The sequence below is a fragment of the Anser anser genome (assembly GCF_964211835.1).
Source record: "Anser anser genome assembly, chromosome: 1".
NCBI classification, from domain to species: Eukaryota; Metazoa; Chordata; class Aves; order Anseriformes; family Anatidae; genus Anser; species Anser anser.
Window position 1 is genome coordinate 24778533 of NC_139720.1, and position 20595 is coordinate 24799127.

Here is a 20595-nt window from a genome sequence, read left to right on the forward strand (position 1 = left end):
TCAAACCCAGACTGTCTTTTAATGCTATATGTGTAAAGTAATGGGATCGCATAAATAAAAAAACTAGGAGTACATCCAGACCAGACATGAACAAACAAAAGTTCAATCAAGTCAGTGAAATTACAGGCATTTGGTTTCAAAATGAATTCATTTCTCTGTTAGCATTACCAAAGACATAGGAAAAGATAAAGTTGAGCAGAACTGGACTTTGTTTAAACATAAATACCAATGATAACAATTTTATTTGCATTATACTTGTCAATGTTATGGCTATTGCACAGAGAAACTGAGGAAAACTTTTCTGATTTTGATTTCTAGCAAAATTGAGTGTGAAGAAGTATGATAAATATAATTAGGAATGAAAGAATGAAGAATATGTGCTTTATCTTTTACATTTAACACCTAAGTGTCAAAATATTTACAATCCTCCTTCCAACAAACAAAACCTTGTTGCAATAGACATTTCAGAACTATAATGAAAAATAAAACAAATTTAATTCCTATACAAAAATCTCAGCATTCTTGTTTAAATGGCTTTTGGAAAAGCTTTTAAAAATCTACCTTTCTCCAATGCCTCTCCACCTGTTAACATCTATAGATCAGTAAAACTCTACAGTTTTGGTAATATACCTCTAAACCTCTTATGAGTAGACGTAGCCTTCTGAGTAAACCTCTTATGAGTAGCACAGTAGAGTTTATAAAGTCAGCTGTTAGAAACTTTATCTTTTGTAAACTTTCAGAAGTTAAAATGATCTTGTAGACTCTAATGAACACCCTCAGATGGAACCATATGATGGGTGGCAGAATGAGAGAAATATCTGAAGGAGGAAGTCTTTAATCATTAAGTACTTTCCTCTCCTGCTTATTGGATTCTGGACTTGTGAATTCTGCTCAACCATTATCCCTCTAGTCATTTTCCAATAAGTTTCCTGAAAGGCGGCTCTTTAGATAGCAATATCTTCTTTTGCCTCAGGGAGGTACTTTAAACATCTTGGTTAAATTCTTTTTTCAATAACCTTTGTTATTGCCCTGGATGTTTTTGTATAAGTATTCGTATACATCTAGATACTATGCCATAAACCTGTTGCAAAACCATACCAAAACCATTCTACTTCCGTGAAGAAACTCTTCAATCAGAATTTTATGACCAAAAAATTCTGAAGCTGAACATGGACACCTGATACCAAATGCATATCTATAAAAACATGTATCTCTATTTGAAAAAGAATATATGAATATAATGAAAACAGTATGATGGAAATATTGTAAATAAATATAGGAACTGACATTTTTTGACAAATCCTTACATTTATATATATGTGCACAGGTATGTATAAGTATATATCTAAGGATTTGTCAAAATGGAGTATGTATCCCTCTGTATAAACATAGATATTTTGATTTCTTATAATTGTATCAAATTAGAAATATCATGTTTACTCTTTTTCCCTTTGGCATTTCTTCTTATTGTAACTGATTACATACACATATTATTTGGAAAAGGAAAGGAAGCACCTCACAACTGCTACAAACAGAGAAAAATGTGAACAACACTGACACACTAAAAGAACAAAACAAAGGCAAAACAGTCACTTAGTGTGTGTTCTTATTTTCTGAGAAAAAAAGGAGGTTCTCTTTACTAGAATATGGAAGAATGATTAATGCAGAGGTATACGGGGGATCTACAGAATAACTGTAATTACATTTGAATTCATTTATGATATTATATCTCAAAACACAGTGAGGTGATGAACCCGAATTTATGCTTCCTCCTTCCCTACAGTTCATTTATTGCAGGACTAGAGACCCTGCTGTTGCTTTCATTTTCTCCCACATCATGCAGGCTCTCTTAACCAGCAGCACAGAGTACTCATCATACCTGTTTCTGCAGATAGCTTATATCTGCTCTTTGGATGTCTTGGGGAAAATTTGCAATGTAGGTTTGCATCTGTCCAGGCAGCGGAAGGAAGCAAACTTGTGTTTCCTGACGGCCATGGAGTTTTCAAGACAGCAGGATATAGTGAAACGTGAAAAGTAATATGAGCTTAGCACTAGAAATGTGTGTTTTAACACTAGAAATGTGTGTTCTGGCAAGACTTAATTTTGAAAGAGTGCCTGAAAGATGATTAATTCTTTAAGTAAGAGTTTTAGATATGAAATAGGCTCCAAGCTGCTCCACAGTATCCAAGTAGAGAAATTCCCAGCAAATTCTAAAATTTAATTTTAAGCATTTGGGAAACTTTCAGGTTAAGAACTGGCTGGAGTTCCACACGCACTTATCCAAGCCTTAGAGCTACCAAGAACACACAACCTGAAGTTTAATTAATTAGGCCTCTTTTTGGTGGGATAACTCATCAATCTGCTGCAGCAATTTTGAAGCTGATTTCAAAAACTTATGAATTATTACAAGCAGATCAAACTACATCTTTCTGTTTTCCCATGAATTCTAAGGAATACAGTTTTAGTCTTAGGTTTTAGAGGATTTATGGAAGAATGGCAACTCCAGAGGGAACTCGTGGTCTGGGCCTTCCTCCATGTTTTACCAACTCCTACACAATGCAAGTAAAACATCGCACCAGAGCTGTATTTTCATACAATTCAGGCACTTAGTGCTCCCACCAGGCTCTTGCTAGTCAGCATGTCTTACTCTTGTTTTGAAAAGTAAATGGTCAGTACCTGGTCCTCTGCTTCGTCAATCATAAAAAAGTGTGGTGTACTATTCTATGGAACAATATTTTTACTTTCACAAACTGCTGAAAACAAAAAGATGTATTGATTGCTCCTGGAGGTCTATTGTAGATAACGACAACAACATTCTTAACACTTGATTTTTTTCCCCATCAGATGTTTTGATAAAACATGAGATATCAAATAAAATAAGATCATGCCAGTTTAAAAACTATTTTCTTCTAATTTCCTTTCTGGATCTCATTTTTTAATTATGTTCTGTGCCTTGCTATCTACATTGCATCCTTTCTGAGTCTTATTATCTACATTGCATCTGCCATTTGATATAATTTTGAGATCAAATTCTGTCTCATATTTCATATGTGTTCAGAGAGAGTGCCATGATCAAAATAGGAAGCCCATCCTAGTCCTGTCCTACATCACCCACAAAACTGGAACTTCACAGATGATTTCAGAATTCAGATGCTTATAATATTTTGCAGTGGAGACTCAGAAGAGCGTCAGACATTTTGCATGATCTATGCAGTCGTGTCTTGGTCATTTGTATTTAATCAAAAAGCTCCTCACCTTGGAGAGGAGAGGTAAATCTGCCTGGGAAGATATACGGCCCCTATGAATCCAGACAGAACATTACACCACTGTACACACACCTCTTCCCCCCACCCCCCTAACATCTAACTTAGGTATATGTTAACAGTAAAGGGAAACAGAATATAGCTTTGTGATTTCAGGGGAAGAAAAAACAAAACCAACCAAAGAAAAGACCTGTTTTGTTAGATCATATTCTTTCTGTTCTAATCCCTGCTGAATTCTGTCAGCAGACATAAGCCTAGTTGAACAAGGTTTGACCCAAATGTGGAAATAATAGCCCCATAAGATGATAGATACATGGCTTAATCAATCATTGTAAACATGAAATTTCACCTTACTGCAATAACTATTTCCCCATATAATCCAACTTTTCACTAAGGCAGTAAAAAGCCTTTTCCCAGGTCTCAGGTGGTCGTGGCACTCCATGAAAAGCCTTAATTTGTGCACTGAACCACAAAATGGAGGTTCTGACCTCTTGTTACTTGCAATCCTACACTGAGTGTATAACATGGTTTGAACTGAAAATCTCATTGCAGCAATCCTCCTTCCAGGTTCAGATTAGTTCAATACAACTGAAAGTTCATATATTGTGGCAGTCAGCTGTCAACACCCAATAACCAACTGCAAACTGACTGTGACTTTCTAGCAGCAAGAAATTAAATCTTTGAAACAAAAATCAGGAAGCCTGAGAATGTCATTATGAATCATAGGCAATTTAACTACTTACTAACACTGTAACACAAAGAAATTAAATACAACATATCTAACTAATACATTTGTTTTCAGTTAATTGCAATGATTCATTTACCAAGATTAAATTATTTTTATTGCCAATTAATAGAGCAATTAACTGCTCTGTCAATTAACTGCATCCCAAATTAGAGAAAAACATTATCTAAAAATGTATAGTGAGTTAATGGTTTGAGCACACTTAAATCTTGTAAGTAGGTTTCAATGCACCTGAAGTCACTAGTCGACTTACAGTTAGCTGACAAGGTCATTCCCACATTGGGAATTCACCTGCCTAAGCCCTTTGCTGGTTTGGATTGTATCTCCCAACAGAACTAAGGAGCTGGGGCTCTGAAGTGATGAAGAATTAGTTCTCCATAGGGGATTTAACACTGAACTCCCATTGTAGGCTCTCAAAGATCCTCAAAGCCCTTGATAAATGAACACCTGCTCTTGGTCTAGGTGTAGAGCACTAAAACCCTGGGTAAAGGCATTAATTAACAGGCTGTGAAGTGTGTCTGCCTGTCTCTCCCTCTCTTATGAATATTCATATAAAGGTTTTATGGTATGGAGAAAACTTCAATGGACTGGATTGAGAGTGTCTTCTGTTAATATTCTTTGGGCAAGTAATTAGGATGCCTTGTACAGGGCCATTTAAACATTTCTGCCATTGTGCAAGGGAGAAAGCCTGACTTTGTGATCATCTTACACATCTGGCCAAGTAATGCAAGGTTATGAATAGGGGGTGGTCTGGATGTTTACCTATAGACTTAGTAGAAGTGCTCTCTCTGGCTGTTTTCTTGTAAACGTTTTCACTTAGATGCGCAAAACCTATCAGACAAAATGAACAGGGTGCTAAAACTCACTTCCCTGGGTGAGCAAGGACAGTTTAAACTTTTGGACTCTGGACAACACCTTTGGAAAAATACAACTGTGGAGAGGAGAGGGGAGGGGAGGAGAGGGGCATACAGCTAACTATATCAAAGCAACTCTCTGCCATAATAATATAAATATATTAACATGGCTACAACACTGACTTTAGCAAGGAAAATCCATCTGAATTCATAAACAACAGCATGACTAAATAAACAGCACAGTGTAACAGAATAGTAACAAAAAAGTAGGATTTAAGTTACCATATGTAAAATGGCCAAATGGTGAAACAAGACAAAGCTTAGAGAAACAACATAGGTGTGAATCCGATAAATAGTTCTTGAACACAAATGAGCATAACCTTTCTTAAGAAACCCTTAAAACATGCACAAAAGATAGCTCATATAGGGACAGCAGATGAGCCATTAACTGCAATATTATTTAAATTGACGTTCAAGTGACAGCAAGGATGTCAAATCAATATATTGACACCAAACTTTAGGAAATACAGAACACTTTTTTTTTTTTTTAAGATCACCTAAATAAAAATATTTCTAATTTTGAAAGGGATGCAACTTTGTAGAAGTCTTCAAAATGTCTATTATTTGACAAGAAATGGAAACACGTGGTTAAATTAAAATATTCAAGAGGGTATGCTGCAATGTTGCAATGCACTTATGTTTCAAGGAAGTTCACAGAGTAATAACTAGGAAGGTAAAAGTGTAACAACACCAAAAGATGTTCAGATTTAATTGATGCAGCAGCAAAAATAATTATTTAGAAAAAAAAATGCCTTGAGAAAAACTAATCTACTTTTTCTTTACTGAGTTTTCAATTAATTTTATCAGCTGAAAGAAGAGTCCAGGGCACCCCTGGAGAGCTAAATCAAGTTCTTCATTCAGTGTATAGCTGGAGTCCATTTGAAATTTGCAAATATTTTTAGACTCTGGACAACACAAAAATTGGAAATGCTGAAGAATCGCCCTTAAATGATCTGTGTAGTTTCATCTGGAAAACTGCGTCCTGTGCTGGTTTTGCATTCTCAAAAATAATCAAGCAGAGTAACATGGGACAGAGGGAAAACTAATGAAAGTGACCATGGAAAAGTTCCAAATAAGGGGATATGGAAAAGGCTAAGAATGCTTATTTTGGAAAGAAATCAAATATAAAGAATAATGAATGTTGTTGAGATGAAGATTGGGAACTTCTGTTCTCCCTCTCTCTACAAGAACAAGAACACCCGGAGGCATTAATGAGAAGTCTGAAAGTAGGAAAACCAGTGAAAGGATACACTTCTTTTCACATTTAGGCAATTATCACTGCAGGAAACTGCTGAGGCTAACTGCAGAATTTAACCACTAAGCAAAGACCGAAACAGCTGTGAAGATATCAAGAATATTTGGAGTTATCACACTACATTTAGAAAGGAGCCTGGCATGGATATGATTACGGATGTGTGAGAAAGACTGCTGAGTATCTCACTGCTGCCTACTGGGAGATTTCACACCTATTTTTGTGAGGCATCAGGCCTCTGTCAAACAATAGTAAATTCAGGTATGACCCAAGATGGCTATTCCTGCTATTTGCATACTATACAGGAATGATCCATGGCATCTGACACAGTGGCAGTATATGCCGTAGATGAAATGCAGTTACTATTAAAATAAACATCACTTACTGTTCTGTAAAGGACACTCTACTTGCATTCAGGTAAGCAAAGAAGCTACTTTGAGAAGTTGGCGGGAGTACCTGATATGACTCGCTCTTTCCTTTCTTAGATTTAAGGGTGTCGCTAAATGTTTTTTAGCCATGTTTCCCTTAACAGTGTAAAATTTTGTCACTGATAGCAAGATATGACTGTGAATTGATATACCAGATAAACAGAAAAATCTCAGATCCATCGGTTGTAGCCTCCTTCCAGAATTGGGGATTACATGACTCTTGCTGTTTAATTGCAATATCCACCATGTTCAAAGATCAAACGCTTCTTTTAGACACTACTGCCTTTCACTCTATTCTTTGAGAGAATAGGACTGAGCAAATTTTTGCCCAACTAACACTGCAGAGCACACTTTCTATAAACTCTTGGACAATGGTATTTTCAAATGCTGTCCTTCTGTGATTTCTCACTTATCCTCAAAAACTGATTCCTCTGTAAAGGTGGTTTTTTTTTTTTTTTTAGGTGACTTCTGCTGCTATTAATATTGTCTTTTTCTTTGAGCAGTTTCTAGACATTCTGCTGTATCTAACTGTGTTTGGCATGGAGAACCAGGAGAATAGCCTGATTTGGCCATTCAGGCATATGCCTTCCAGAAAAGCAAGAGATATTAACCAAACAGTGAACTTCTGTCTGTTCTCTCTCTCTCTCTTTTTTTTTTTGGTAAGAATTTTCTCCCTGCTATTGTCTGCTGCTGTGGAGAAGCACAATTTATATGCCCAGTAAAAACACAAGCCATTATGATACTTATCTAACTGTTCCTTTGTCTTGATGAGATGATGCTGTTGTGTACACTGGGATCACCCACTGATGGTCTTTTCCCTTGTGCCTTCAGCAGTTACCATGTTTCCCATTATAGTTTTAACATCCAAACATCACCACTAGTGAACAAGCATGGGGCACTAAAGCTCTTATGAAAAGAATTCCTGGAATTTACATCTCTTAAATTGGATAACGAGCAAGTACCAGCTGTTCTTGCTGTGTTAATTCAGAGTTCTGACTTTAAAGACCTGCCTCTTCCTGCTGGAAAGCTGTTAGGTAATGTCATTCTAAAGGAAGGCCAGGAAATGTAGTTACATTGCTCTCTAAATGCAGCTTCGCACAGCTATACAGCAAATTCATTTAGCTAATATTGGTATAAAATGTTCAAGTAGCACTAGACAAATACTGTAAAAAGGCCTGACATGGATTACAGAAACCATATCTTTCATTTTATTACATTTATTTTATTGAGTATTTCTATTTCTTCCATGTCATCCTCATCAAAAGAAAAACATCCCCAGTGCAAGTCTACCATTATACTGTGGAAACAGCCTGTAGCATATTAAGTAAGATAACCATATCTTTTACTTTCACTATATGAAATAGATGAAGCTGTGACAAGTATTAGTTAATCTGGCAAATAAAATCTCTGCTGAATACTTAAATGCAGGTTGCCTAATGCTACTCTTCCTTGTACTTGTACTGTAATTTAATTTAAATGCAGGAGGACACTCCAAATGGGGCTGCTGGTAGGATTTCTTCATGTTAAAAGTAAAGAGGAATACAGTTTGAACTACTTCTTACCTGGGTAACTGTACCAGCAGAGACTTTTGTGCCTGAAGAAAAGCAGGATAAAGTGGAGAAACTAGACCTGACTTTTTGTTATGTCCTATAAAGGTCAATGTAAGGCAATGTGATAGAGAGACTCTGAATTAATACGTTTTCTCAAGCAACTCTGTGTCTAACTTCCCAGGTGTGCTGGCCACCCCAGAGCAGAGCAGGACTCCTACCCTACCCAGGAAGGCAGTGAGGACTGATGCTGCTGAATTTCCAGTCCCAGAGAAACACTGCATGAATTCACTTATCTCCCAGGCACAAGGCAGGTAATGAGCCAGGACCACTCTGGCATTTTCATGCTTCTAGTTGCCCACATAGAGGTTGTAAATAACTGCCGATTTATTTTTTTTTCTGTATTTCAGGGCTGTATCCATTCTTCAGCTGTTATTTTTTTATGCTCCTTTACAGATAAATGATCTATTTTGACTGTAGCAGGTGACCAGCATTAAGTTCTTTCAAAGAGAAACCCTTAAAAAATGATGTCCAGCTCTGATTAAGTTGACTATCTGAATTCAAAGCATGTCTTGACTGCTTTCCATGAAAACAACTGATCCTTTTCATGGGTTAATGCCATTGTAACTTCCTCTACACATTGAACAGATTACCATGGACACAAATTCAGACTCCCTCCATTCACACAAGGTCCCTAGAAATTTGCATAAGTCGGCAGAGAGAACAGGCAGCCAAGCTTTCACTGGCATGAATATTGTGATGAAACTTCCAAAAAATCTGCACTTTTGTCTCCTGAAAAACAGTTTACAGTACAAAACTGAAAAGTAGCTAAATGATAAGGAAAAAAAAATATTTTAGGTGATTATTTTAAATGGTCTTTTTAATAAATAATCACTACCCAATTACCTTAAATTAATTCATGGCAAAATCAAAACTGTTTGGAAAAATCCTATGAATCCCACGTACAATAAAAAATGCTACTTTGCTATGCCATAATACTGGGCTTTTTTATCACAAAGTGAGTCACAGCAGTGCATCTGTTGCACATAAACCAAAACGAAAATATAATACCTATGCTGGACCAAGAAAGTATTCTCAATACAGTTTGTGACTTTTTAAAAAAGACAGGCATTTTTACCATAAACAAACTGTCCCAAACATAAGGAGGCTACGTCTACTCTCATTTAAACCTATTTCTGTAAGCGTTGTTCGAGAAATTTCACTGAAATCAGCTTTGGAACATAAAACATCATTGCAATTTTGCATTCAAGGGCTTTGTAGGAGGAGAGGCCAGGACAGGGTCATTCAGAGGTTGGATTTATTAGAACTATCTTTAGGTATCATTATCATGAATTAATTTTAAAAAGAGCAAGGCAGACTCCAGTCTTCCAAATTCAAATTTTCCTATTGAATATTGTACAACTGAAACACCTGAATCATTCTTGAAATGCTTCCCTGAAAAGAAGCAATACACCTATTGTTGCAAAATATCTCCTGAGGAGAAAATCAGATATTTCTGAGGAATCTGAATTGCTCTTATTAGGCTAACCTTTTGGTGAGTGTTATGTGAACATGAAGAAAGGTCAGTGCATTCCTTGAACAGCTCTTAATCCAAAGACACTGAGGGATGCACAGCCTGTCCCAAATGGTTCAGCATATATTTCAGACCTTATTGACATCTAATCTTTCCTCTTCCACCCCTCTCAGTTCATTTAGGAACACACACTGTGTGTTTGCTTTGACAAATCCTCCCACTGCTGGCTTCCAAACCTTTCTTGGCAGCTTCTGCATCTGCAAAACCCTTCCTGTGACGCTGTTGTGTCCATGTTGAAGCAATTATCAAAAATGAAATATTATATCTGTTCTTTTCTAACAGATTCACATTGAGGTTTTAAGTTGACCAACATTTTCATTGTAAAGCCCTTTCCATCTAACAAAATTAATTGCTTTATAATAAAAGGAATGCTATTTTATTTTTTTTAATCTGGAGTCTATTTTTAAAGCCCATAAAAATAATTACAAAGTGAACACATTTTACAGAGTTCAGAGTTAATTGCTAGTTTCTCTGATAAGCTGTGAAGTATTTTTAAGTCAGACTACTATTGTAATGGCTCTAATCACAAAGCTCTTTCTTTTCTCCCTTAAGCAGCCAAGCCCTTCTGTAAGAAACTGTAGTTCTACTAGAAAAACAGGAAGTTTTGCCACTGATTTTGCTAAGACCATTAAGCTTAGGTGTGATTTGAGAGCATAAAAACTCATAATGTTATCTCAAATGCCCTCAATTCAAATAGCTTAGAACAGAATTTCCACAGGTAAACTGGAACAAACTTTTGCTTTTATTTTACCCTACACCTTTAAAGCAATGTACCCATTGTGCTTTAAACTATATGCTCATACAAACACAAGGTTTAACAATTACTTCCAAAATATACAATACTTTCCCTAGTAAAATAAAAAAGAGAGTTTAGAAGCATTTTTTTTCCAAGTAAATTTTTCATATTTTTTTTCTCTGTGTGAAAGAATTAAAAATCCTTAAACTGACTTCAACCATCATGCATTTCATGATTGCATGATTACATAATGATCTCCATCTGGGACTTCAAAGCTAATCTTGAGGCTGTATCTTAAATTTTGCTCTTAAAATTAATCTGGGAAGAAATTAGGCATCTTGAAATTCATCTCAAAAAAGTGAATCCTGAGTTTCCAAGTGATCAAGGGCATGAACAGAATAGATAGATTGGAAAAGAAGCTGAAAAATCTTACTTTGGTTCATAAATACTTACCACTAACAACAGATATATTTCAATACTTCATATAGCCACAATTTCTGTAATTCAGCATTCAATACCTCATGCAATATTCTCTTGTACTCCATATCATTGACTTGTTATTTCAGCTGTACCATCAGCTCTTCAAGACATTCTCATCAAAAGAGTCTCTCCTTAAAGGGGAAATAGCTTTGCTGTGAGCAAGCAATATATTAATGATACACTGTTTCATTTATGGGAAATTCAAATTTCCCAAGCTATAAGCATTGATTAGTTGCAGTTATATGTAACTTACTGGCTCTTTCCAAACCACAGGCTTCTGCACAAATATAGTATATAGCATATATAAATACAGTATACCAAAATAAGAGGAAAAAAAAAGATAAAATAAAACCTTTTTTTTTTCAGTTTTAGAGAAAGAAACATGAAATTAAGCAAGAAGTAAATGCCATCTTTGATGAAAGAGTAAAGCATACCTCTTGATGGTGTGCTGGCTACAATCCATTTGAACGGTGCCTTTTGAAATTTCTCGAGGAACATCACAGGTAATTGAATACAACAAGAAATAGATAACTGTGTCAAAGTCTACATTAAAAGAGTTCTAATCTTCATCCCAAAGGGGAAAGATATGTGGTCCTTGAACGGTTCGAATATATGGATCAGCAGTAACCCTACTCTCTCTTGTATTATGAGGCACAATAATGGAAAGGACCCATGGCAACATGAGTCTCCTAGGCATCTTGTAGCTGAAGCTAGAAAGAAAAAAAAAACAATAAAGGTCTAGCCTTCTGCTGCGAATTCTAAGTTTCATTTAAATATATGTTTGTCATTAGGAGAGCGCAACAACATGAAGTTTTCAGGGGACCTTTTCATAAATACCTGAATCCATTCACTTTTTGAGGTCAATGTGTAGAAGATCACAGACTGTGTATCTGGCCATTTTTATTTTTCTATCAGTAAAACATTATAGATAGGAATTAAGTCACCACATCATTCCAAACTAGGACATAAGGACTTCATATCTCTTTCTTTTATACCTTTTCAAAGAAGGGGAATTAAAACTTCAGAGTTACGTGGAGGTTAAAGTCCAAAAATCTAGAGCTTTTGGAAAATAGAAATCACCTGGAAGAAGTTAATCCAGAACAGGTCCCAAACCTTTACTCTCCTGTCTTCCAGTGGCCTTTCTTCCTTTTCCTCTCTTCCTTTCATTCTTTTTTTTTTTCCCTTCTGCTTTATTTTTCAGCTTGAACGTTTTCATCTCTCCTTTTTTTTTTTGTCAACTTTAATTTGCCCAATTAGCTTTCCTATCAGATGTCATTTCATAACATTTTTTTTTCCAGATTTGTAATGTTTTAATTGTTCTACCTGATCTGCTTTCATACACTTTATCATGCTGAGGCCTGCCTGGTGAGCAGGACCCATATCTTCATCTGCTGCCAGGGAAAGCTTATGTGTCACTGAAGAATCAATACAAGCAGTAGCTGAAAGATGGTTGCAGTCATCAAAGCAGTCAGATCCTTTTTCCTAGGGTCACACTGGGAGCAGACCAAGAGTTTTTTACCAGCCAAATGAATTGCTCTGGCCTGCTCTTAGTGGCTATCTCTACCCGAGAATAGGCAGAAACCTATTTGTGTGCATGCATTGTGTCAGGCGAGCGCAATAAGCTCAGTGTGATAGGAGTAAGCTTCTCAGCCCTGGTAAAAATGACAGCTAAGGGCAGACTGTTGCCATCAAATTAACTCCCCAGGGAAGGAAGGCTGCCAGCAATGGGTTGAATGATGGATGAATTGTTCTGTGAGGCTGCAAATAACACACAGACCATGGCTTGAACATTCCCTTTTTCTTGTATCAAATTGAAGCTCCCCTTTTCACCTACAAGTTTGTGCCTCAGATTTGATTTACCATCATTATCTTCCTAGTCGACAGGGTCTCATTTGCATTTCATAATTTACCTTTATCTTTATGGTTGTCTTTTCTAAGCATACTCCTCTTATACTGCTGATTCATAAGATGAGCTCTGACATCATCAGCAAAACAAACTCCTTCATATCTAAACCACTTCTTTATTAATTGTCATGCACTTACTTTCTCAAGGTTTGACATTATTAATTTTTTCATAATTAGATTATGGTTGAATGAAGATCTCATTTCTGCCTAGTGCCAACCAAGTGCAAACACTATAACATGACTGCTTTTTTTGAGTAAATACAAATTCTATCAATGTTAATTCTGTCTCCTGTGAAGGTGTGTAATGAAAGAGAGATTAGAGTATTAGTAAAGAGAACTCACATTCTATATTCTCGTTCTAATACATGTTTGCTAGTTTGATGTCAACTAATTGCTAAATCAGGCACTGATGAAAGGGTTGCTTTTTAATTTATCTAGCAACACCTGGCTTATTGCCAAATGAATGGGCTCACTGCTCTTATATTGGCAGCATGATAGTTTATTTGTGTTAGGATCAAGTTTTATTCATTCATTAAAAAGCATCTGGTCTCTTATGAACTCCATGCCACCACTGGGAGGAAAGGAGAGGGAATAACTGTAGAAAAAACAAGTCCTGCTGGTTTTATTGGTATCTTGAATCATGGAATCATAGAATGGCTCAGGTTGGAAGGGACCTTAAAGACCACTTAGTTCCACCCCCTCCCACCATGGCTGCAATGCCACCATGTTGCCCAGGGCCTCACGCAGCCTAGCTTTGGACACTTCCAGGGATGGGGCATCCACAACATTTTTGGTTCTTTTTTTTTTTTTTTTTTTCCATTTCCTGCTGACTATGGTCATGAGTCTTCGGACTTGAAGATAGAATGTACTGACTTACGCAGTAGATAGCTGGAAACAGGTATTGTGGAATCATAAACTTCTGTAGATGCCTGTATCTCTAAAGACTTTATTTTAAAGTTCCCATACTTCCTATTTTGTCTTTAACAAAATGGGGAAGGACCTCACAAATATAAATCTCTTGAAATACCTTGTTATGGAATGTATTTTCCACCCTCTAAATGATTTTATCATCCTTAACAGTTTTCAGCCCACAATACCAGTATATCAGTAATGTATGGAACACTTAACAGCTTTTCATATTTTTTAAAATATCACATGGGTAAGTAAAATATTGGAAGGTTATACATACCACCCTTAGCCCTTTTCTTTCATCCTCAAATTAAAAAAAATTATGATTTTAATGCAAAATGTTAATATCAACAGATGCATCTGTAGCAATGTGAGACTGGTGACTGTGTGAATACAGCATGGACATATACCAAAAGAAGAAAAGCATCCAACCTATTTCAAATGCTTGAAATAACATGGGAAAGGTCTTTGTGCACATTTTGCATGGAGAGCTGGGAGGCATGGTAAGATATCATTTTCTGATTTATTTATTTATTTTCTATTAGCTTATGCTAAACAAAAAGTAAAGAGTACCATTAACAGTATTAGTTCTTAACCTAATATTATCTTACTCCTGCAATTTTATTTATTGTATAATGTATGTTAGAAATCCATAAGGCCTAAATACATAAAGTACATTAAAAAAATATGGATACAGTTTAGAACTGAGTAGGAGAATTTATTTTGATCAGAATTTGCAGGAATATGCCTTTTTTCCTGCCAATAGCATGTTAGATTATTATTTTTTTCTCTAGGGCAGTATGTTTCTCATCTGTTTTTATTTATTTTTATTTTTTTCTGTAAAACTAGGATATTCTTCACAGCCATCATGGAATTCTGGCTCAGAGGAAAAAGAACAAAGATTTTCCCTTTAAAGTTGCAGGTAGAACATCAATTTTATTTTCTAGAATAAATGCAACTCAGTCAAGCACATGCTTCTTCATGACTAGAGCCTTGGGTGGATTCTTAAAATAACACTCATTGTAGATATCACATTAAAAAGAATTTAAGAGTTGTTTTTCCTCAGTTAAAATCATTGTGAAGTGTAGCTGAAACATATTCCCAAATATTGTCTTCCTCAAATAGAACTGTGCAAGCCTGTCCATTCCCCCTTGCACACTAAAATTCTTCACAGCCATGGTCCTGACAAGTCCAAGTTTTCAACTCTTCTTCAACATAACCAGTTATTAGTGAAGGTCTATAACTTTTGGTGAAAACCAGCAAAGTCCCTCTTTGATCTGCAATGAACAACTGTGTTCTGTCCATAGAAGCATCAGTGTGCTATACTCAGGAGCAGTGAGTTTCAGTCAAATCTTGGTTTTGTATATTGTACAAAGATGTGGCATTAGGTCTCTATGAATTCATTATAAATGAAACCTTTTCCAACTTAATTACCTTGCAGCATAAGAACACACATTTCTGTCTTAAAAACAATCAAACTCTTTGCTTTTTTTTTTTAATAGTTTTGTTTTGTTTTGTTTCTTGGTTGTTATGGCCTGAAAATCACTGTCAGCACTCACTTATTAATGATCATTATCATGATTTATTTGCAGCATTGCCAGAACATCCACAGAACTCTAGCTGCCTTGGGACTGCATACTGTATAAACAGAATGTAAATGAAGATCTCAGATACGGATGTTTGCCATAAGTGGCAAGTTAAAATTACCTAGAATCTGCTGTGCAGGACTCACCGCCTTCCTTTCAGACAAGAAATCTTCTTGCCACTAGAAAAACAGGATTTTCTGAAGGGAAGTCTAGGTCACATGCACATGCGTGGCCCAGGAAGAGGAGGAGAGGACGGGGAGTGTGCAAGGTCCCTTATGAGCAGGACAAGAGTGGAGAGCTCATGTGTCAGACACAGACAAGAAGCTGAGGCAGGGTGGTAGTGCAGGGGGATGCTACCTGTAGTGTCTACTGCTTCCCCAAACCTGACACTGCTCTTCTCATTGCATTACTTCTCACTGCATTACTTCTCACTGCAACTGTCAACAAGTGTCTTTCTATAATTTGTTTACTGTGTGTTTGCTAGAAGTATTACATAGTATTACATACCTATATATATTTAGAGATTACTGTTGTGATGATGCCAAGAAAATTGTACAAACAATTCCCATTAAAAACAAATATAGCAAGGCTGTTCTTCTCTTGCTTGAACAATTATTTTCTCTGTTGTGATGGATGAGCATCTCATAAACTGTTCTGCACTAGAGTCCACCTGGCTGCATTTTTTAAAAAGTGGAAACTAGCAGCATTACCCTCTTCATTTTCCCCACTATAAGGAAGGAAGAAAGGCTTTCAGAACAGCTGAGAGAGAAAGCTTGGGGTTCAGTCAATTCATTTAATCTCTCTCTGGGTTTGGTGATGTGAAGCCTGTAAAAGTCACAGTAGTAGTTCAACTCCTTCTCCAGCCTCCTTTTGTAGTAGTTACAAAAGGCAAGTAGAAGTAGACTGCAGCAGCATCAAAATAAAAAAATAAAAATAAAAATTGCAATAAACAGAAGCTGCACCAGTGCCAGATATCTCATTTGTGAACTTCCTTCCTTCCTTCCTTCCTTCCTTCCTTCCTTCCTCCCTCCCTCCCTCCCTCCCTTCCTTCCTCCCTCCCTCCCTTCCTTCCTTCCTTCCCTTTTCTCTTTTCACTCTTCTTTTCTTCCATTTTCTCTCTTCCTCTCTCTATATTTCTCTATTGGATTTCAATGTACTTTGGAATAAGGACTCTGGAAACTACATTAACAACACCTTTTTCTTGTCAATAGGACTCACCACTTTTTTATAATTTTCAGGATGTTATGCCTGTCTCCCTTCTCCTACACTTCTGGCTATACACAGCATATAAATATTAAATTACAGGAATTAGATAAAACAGAACCATGGGTATCCCCACCCAGTATAAGTGCCTTTCTTCATGCTAACTTCCAGATGGGGACTGTGAGGTAACAGGCCTTGCAGCAATCCATGTTCTCTGGTATCTTTGGGTCACGAGGTAAGAATTTCCATTTAGGAGTATGGTCAGAGAGGATCCACTGCAGGATAAATGCTCAGACCAGTTGTTTTGACCCAAGTTGTCAAATGTAAATGTGCATGCAGCCTCAGTTAAGTGAAGCTATAGGTCATTGGGAGGGTTGTGCTCATGCTGGAAGGGCCATCTGTCCCCAGAGGCAGCCCCTCGCATGCCAGTGCTCACATGGTAGTATCTGTGCACCCTAATATTTATGTAGTTCTTTTGTTCCTAAACTGACTTAATGAAGTATGGTGATATTGGTTCACACAAAACACTTCTGAGTTATATACCGCTATCTCTGTCTTACAGATGAGGAACTGAGACAGGCTTACTCCATACCTCTTTGAAAACCTTGACTCACAGGACTGGCTAGAAAAAAAATGCTTCACCAACTCAACTTCTTTTTATGCTGGATAAAATTTATTTATTTATCCATTTATGTATTTATTTCCTAACAGCTCCTCCCATCTTCTCTGTCCCATCAGCTTCTCTTTCAGTATTTTACTATATTTCTCAGCTCCTGTGAGTAGGTATCATGCTCTGTTTTTACGTGGTACCTTACACAATGAAACCCTGGTCATGGACAAGCACATTAGATGTCATCAATGTATAAATGATAAATGACAGCAATTTTCTGATTATACAGCATTTCCACATGTTGGTTTAACCCCAGATCCAGATTTTGTTTCTGAAGATGCCTTCAATAGGCACATATTATTTGCATATGACAGGACTATACTAGCTTAAAAATATGCATACATCCTTAAACACAGAATCTCTCTATAATGCCTTTTTATTTTCTTAAAATTTTCTCATTTTCTTCCTTCTATCCATGAATAACTGGAAGTTATGTGAGGAAGCGTACAAAGTTTTCAAGCAAAGACTACACTGTTTTACACTGAAGAACCTATTAAATTTCAGTTATTTGACAAAAAAATTCAACAAATTAAGTAAACAGTTTGATGGATGCTATTACTGAACCCACAACCATCGCTACTCAAGCAAAGAAAACAGCTTCATTTATTTTGCTTTTGGAAGACACAACAGCAAAATCAACCTTCCAGACTGCAGTTAGTTTCTTTACAAAATATTCCTATCCTTGAAAACAAAAGATTAGGCTTTTAGACACACTTTTATCAATGTTTTAAAAATCTTGACTTTTTTTTTTTTTAATAATTTTATTAAAGCATCTATGTCAGAACATAGGACAGATAAGAATATTTTCATTGAGTTCATGTCTAGCACTGTATCAGAATTTAGTCTTGTAATAGCATAGAAATAAAAATAATAAAATATGTGAAGAAGAGGGCATGAAAGTAAAATTCTCCAATTACATCTTATCTTCAGACCATAAGTACACGTAACTGCAGACTTCCTAGAAATTCCATAGTCATTTATGCAATACAGAGATACTGAAATGGCTTCAAATCGAGTTTTGGAAGGAGCAATACCGAATCTTTCTCTGGCCCTGTGCCATGTCAGTGTATCTAGCAGTTTGCTGTTCTGTAGCTGTATCTCTCCAGCTTAAGTCACGCATTTATTTCCTGCTCTGGAATGATTGAAGCTTTTCCATCTAAAACGGAACACCATCATTGCCAATTTCAAAGGTTTTTAGGAAGTTACTTTGTAGATTTAAAATCATTAGCAACAGCCTTAGAAGATACAACTCACTAGATGGGCATTAAGTGTTACACAAATCTTAATTAATTACGGGTTTGACTAAGCCTTTAAGGTTTGGGCTGTATAGGGAGTGGTGTAATATGCTCCACCTCAGCTGAAAGCCTTGGTGATATGGGGCTTTTGGAAGGCTCAGTGACTCACTGGAGAAATGAGCCTGTTGTCTCCATGCCATCTAAAGCAGCTGATTTGTTACAGAAAGGAGCACATGCTGTATTTCCTTCCAGGACACTGCAGCTGCTGCTCACTCGTTTGCCATACCTGCCTGAGGCAGAAAATCTCCTGGAATTTCAACAGGGGTGGTGTAAATGCATACAGTTCCTACACAGACTGCGGATACAGCCACACGGTTTTCTTTTCTGGGAGTGGTACAGTGCATTTTTATGTTTGACTGGCTCAGTTTCCACAACACAGAAAAAACAGGAACTGGTCCAGGACGAAAGATGCACAGACTTCATGGAGCAGGGGTAAGTAGCCAGCTATTCAGAGATGCCCAGAAGACCTAGATAAGCATCGGACCAATCCATCCAGGAGATATAACAGCATTCTCAAGCAGGTTTCAAAACTCCAGGAGACGACAGAAATCCTGGTGTTTTTTTACATTGGATAGTAGCTAGACAAAAGACAGAAATAATCAAACTGACAGGGACTGGAACCCCATGTCTCACTCATTTCACTGTGAGACATAACCCAGCATGGTCCAACTGCTGACCCAAGGCTTTAATCCAACCTACAAAACATATTTTCTGGCTTGTCTCCTCTCCCCTGTCTCAGAGCAGCTCTTCCAACAGTACAGGCTGTGTCTGCAGCCAAATGCCTCCGTCCACATTTGCATCCATCCCAGCACAGAGACGTACAGCCACAGACAGACAGCAATGTAGGTGGATGTGGTGGGGGGAAGAAGGGAGACAGCCACAGTAGCAGTATTAGACCTGGGATTTGCGGCTTGCACATGCTGCAGTTGCTGCTTCTGGGGAGGGCAGTGGTGGCACAGTGAAGAAAGGAGAGCAAAAATCCAGTCCAGTGCCTGGAAATGCTGAGCTGGAACACCTCAACTTACCCATTAGACTGGGCAAGTTAATTATGTTTTCTCTTTCAGACTTTTGTATTGTTCCCATTTTCAGCCTGGGTGGAGATCAGCACCATTGCCCATCTTCAACAGCTGTGCTCTGTCATCCTGTGGGTAACACAACTTTCCACAGCTGTGGTTCAAAATCCCTTACACAGGAAAGGCTTAGGATTGCTATCTCCTCTTTCTTCGGCAAATCTTTTACTATTTGATGATTATGAAAAGTATCAGCATCTTATGGCTATTTCAAGAGTAGTAAAATCAATTCTGAATTTCATGATGCTTTTTGTCAAGTCTAGCCATGTAAAGGTTGGACCTGATGACCTTTTGAGGTCCCATCCAAGCTGGGCTGTTCTATGATTCTATAAAGAAGATGTTTCAGCATGTAGAGGCACTAAGAGGAACTTCCCAGTTTATTCCTTTTTTATGCTTTATTATCTATCATAGATCTATCACAGATCATTATTCTATCAGCCAGGCTTGCATGTCCCAGTACCAGATGTGCTGGCTGCTGCGGTTCCAGGCCAGGTACCTAAAACCCTCATGCCCTGTATATGACAAGCAGGACGCCTAACCCAGCATTTTGAGTTCCACTACACAATGGCTAAATTTCTTCTTTGATCTAACCCAAAAGCTACTCTGAGTGGGCCAGATTTCCTGGTGCTTTCAGGAGAACACCAGACTTCAGAGGACCAAGATTTGGTATGTTTAGAAAAACTCTTGCATATCCAGATAATCCTTTAACTAATGAACAACAACAAAAAACAAACAAACAAACAAACAAAAAACTCAATAAGCATTTCTTTTCCATGAAAAGCCAGGTTACAGTTTTATTCAAATGCACTGCTTGCAACAGGGATAAAATGTGTAGATCATATTAGAAAAAAAAAAAAAAAGGTGATTAATTCTTATCACCTTATTTACCAACAGCAAGACTACATTTTCTGGTTGTTCCATGTACATTTTCTTCTATTTCACTCAACTGTATGTAACATGAAACTATCCTTTATGCACCACTGCCTCATCGTCTTCAC

At 37.1% G+C, this 20595-nt stretch overlaps 1 protein-coding gene and 1 long non-coding RNA gene across 12 annotated transcripts in view; one reads left to right on the top strand and one right to left on the bottom strand.

Annotated features, from left to right (window-relative positions):
* Positions 1 to 20595, bottom strand: part of PTPRZ1 (protein tyrosine phosphatase receptor type Z1) — a 139995-nt gene that overhangs the window by 108405 nt on the left and 10995 nt on the right. The window lies entirely within an intron of this gene.
* LOC310897975 lies at positions 6625 to 16380 on the top strand. Of its 2 annotated transcripts, none has more exons than XR_014582866.1 (6): positions 6625 to 7926; positions 8334 to 8463; positions 11326 to 11462; positions 14128 to 14276; positions 14623 to 14695; positions 15366 to 16380. It is a non-coding gene; the product is annotated as an uncharacterized lncRNA (long non-coding RNA). The 2 variants fall into 2 exon arrangements; XR_014582867.1 differs by having other exon boundaries at positions 8334 to 8459.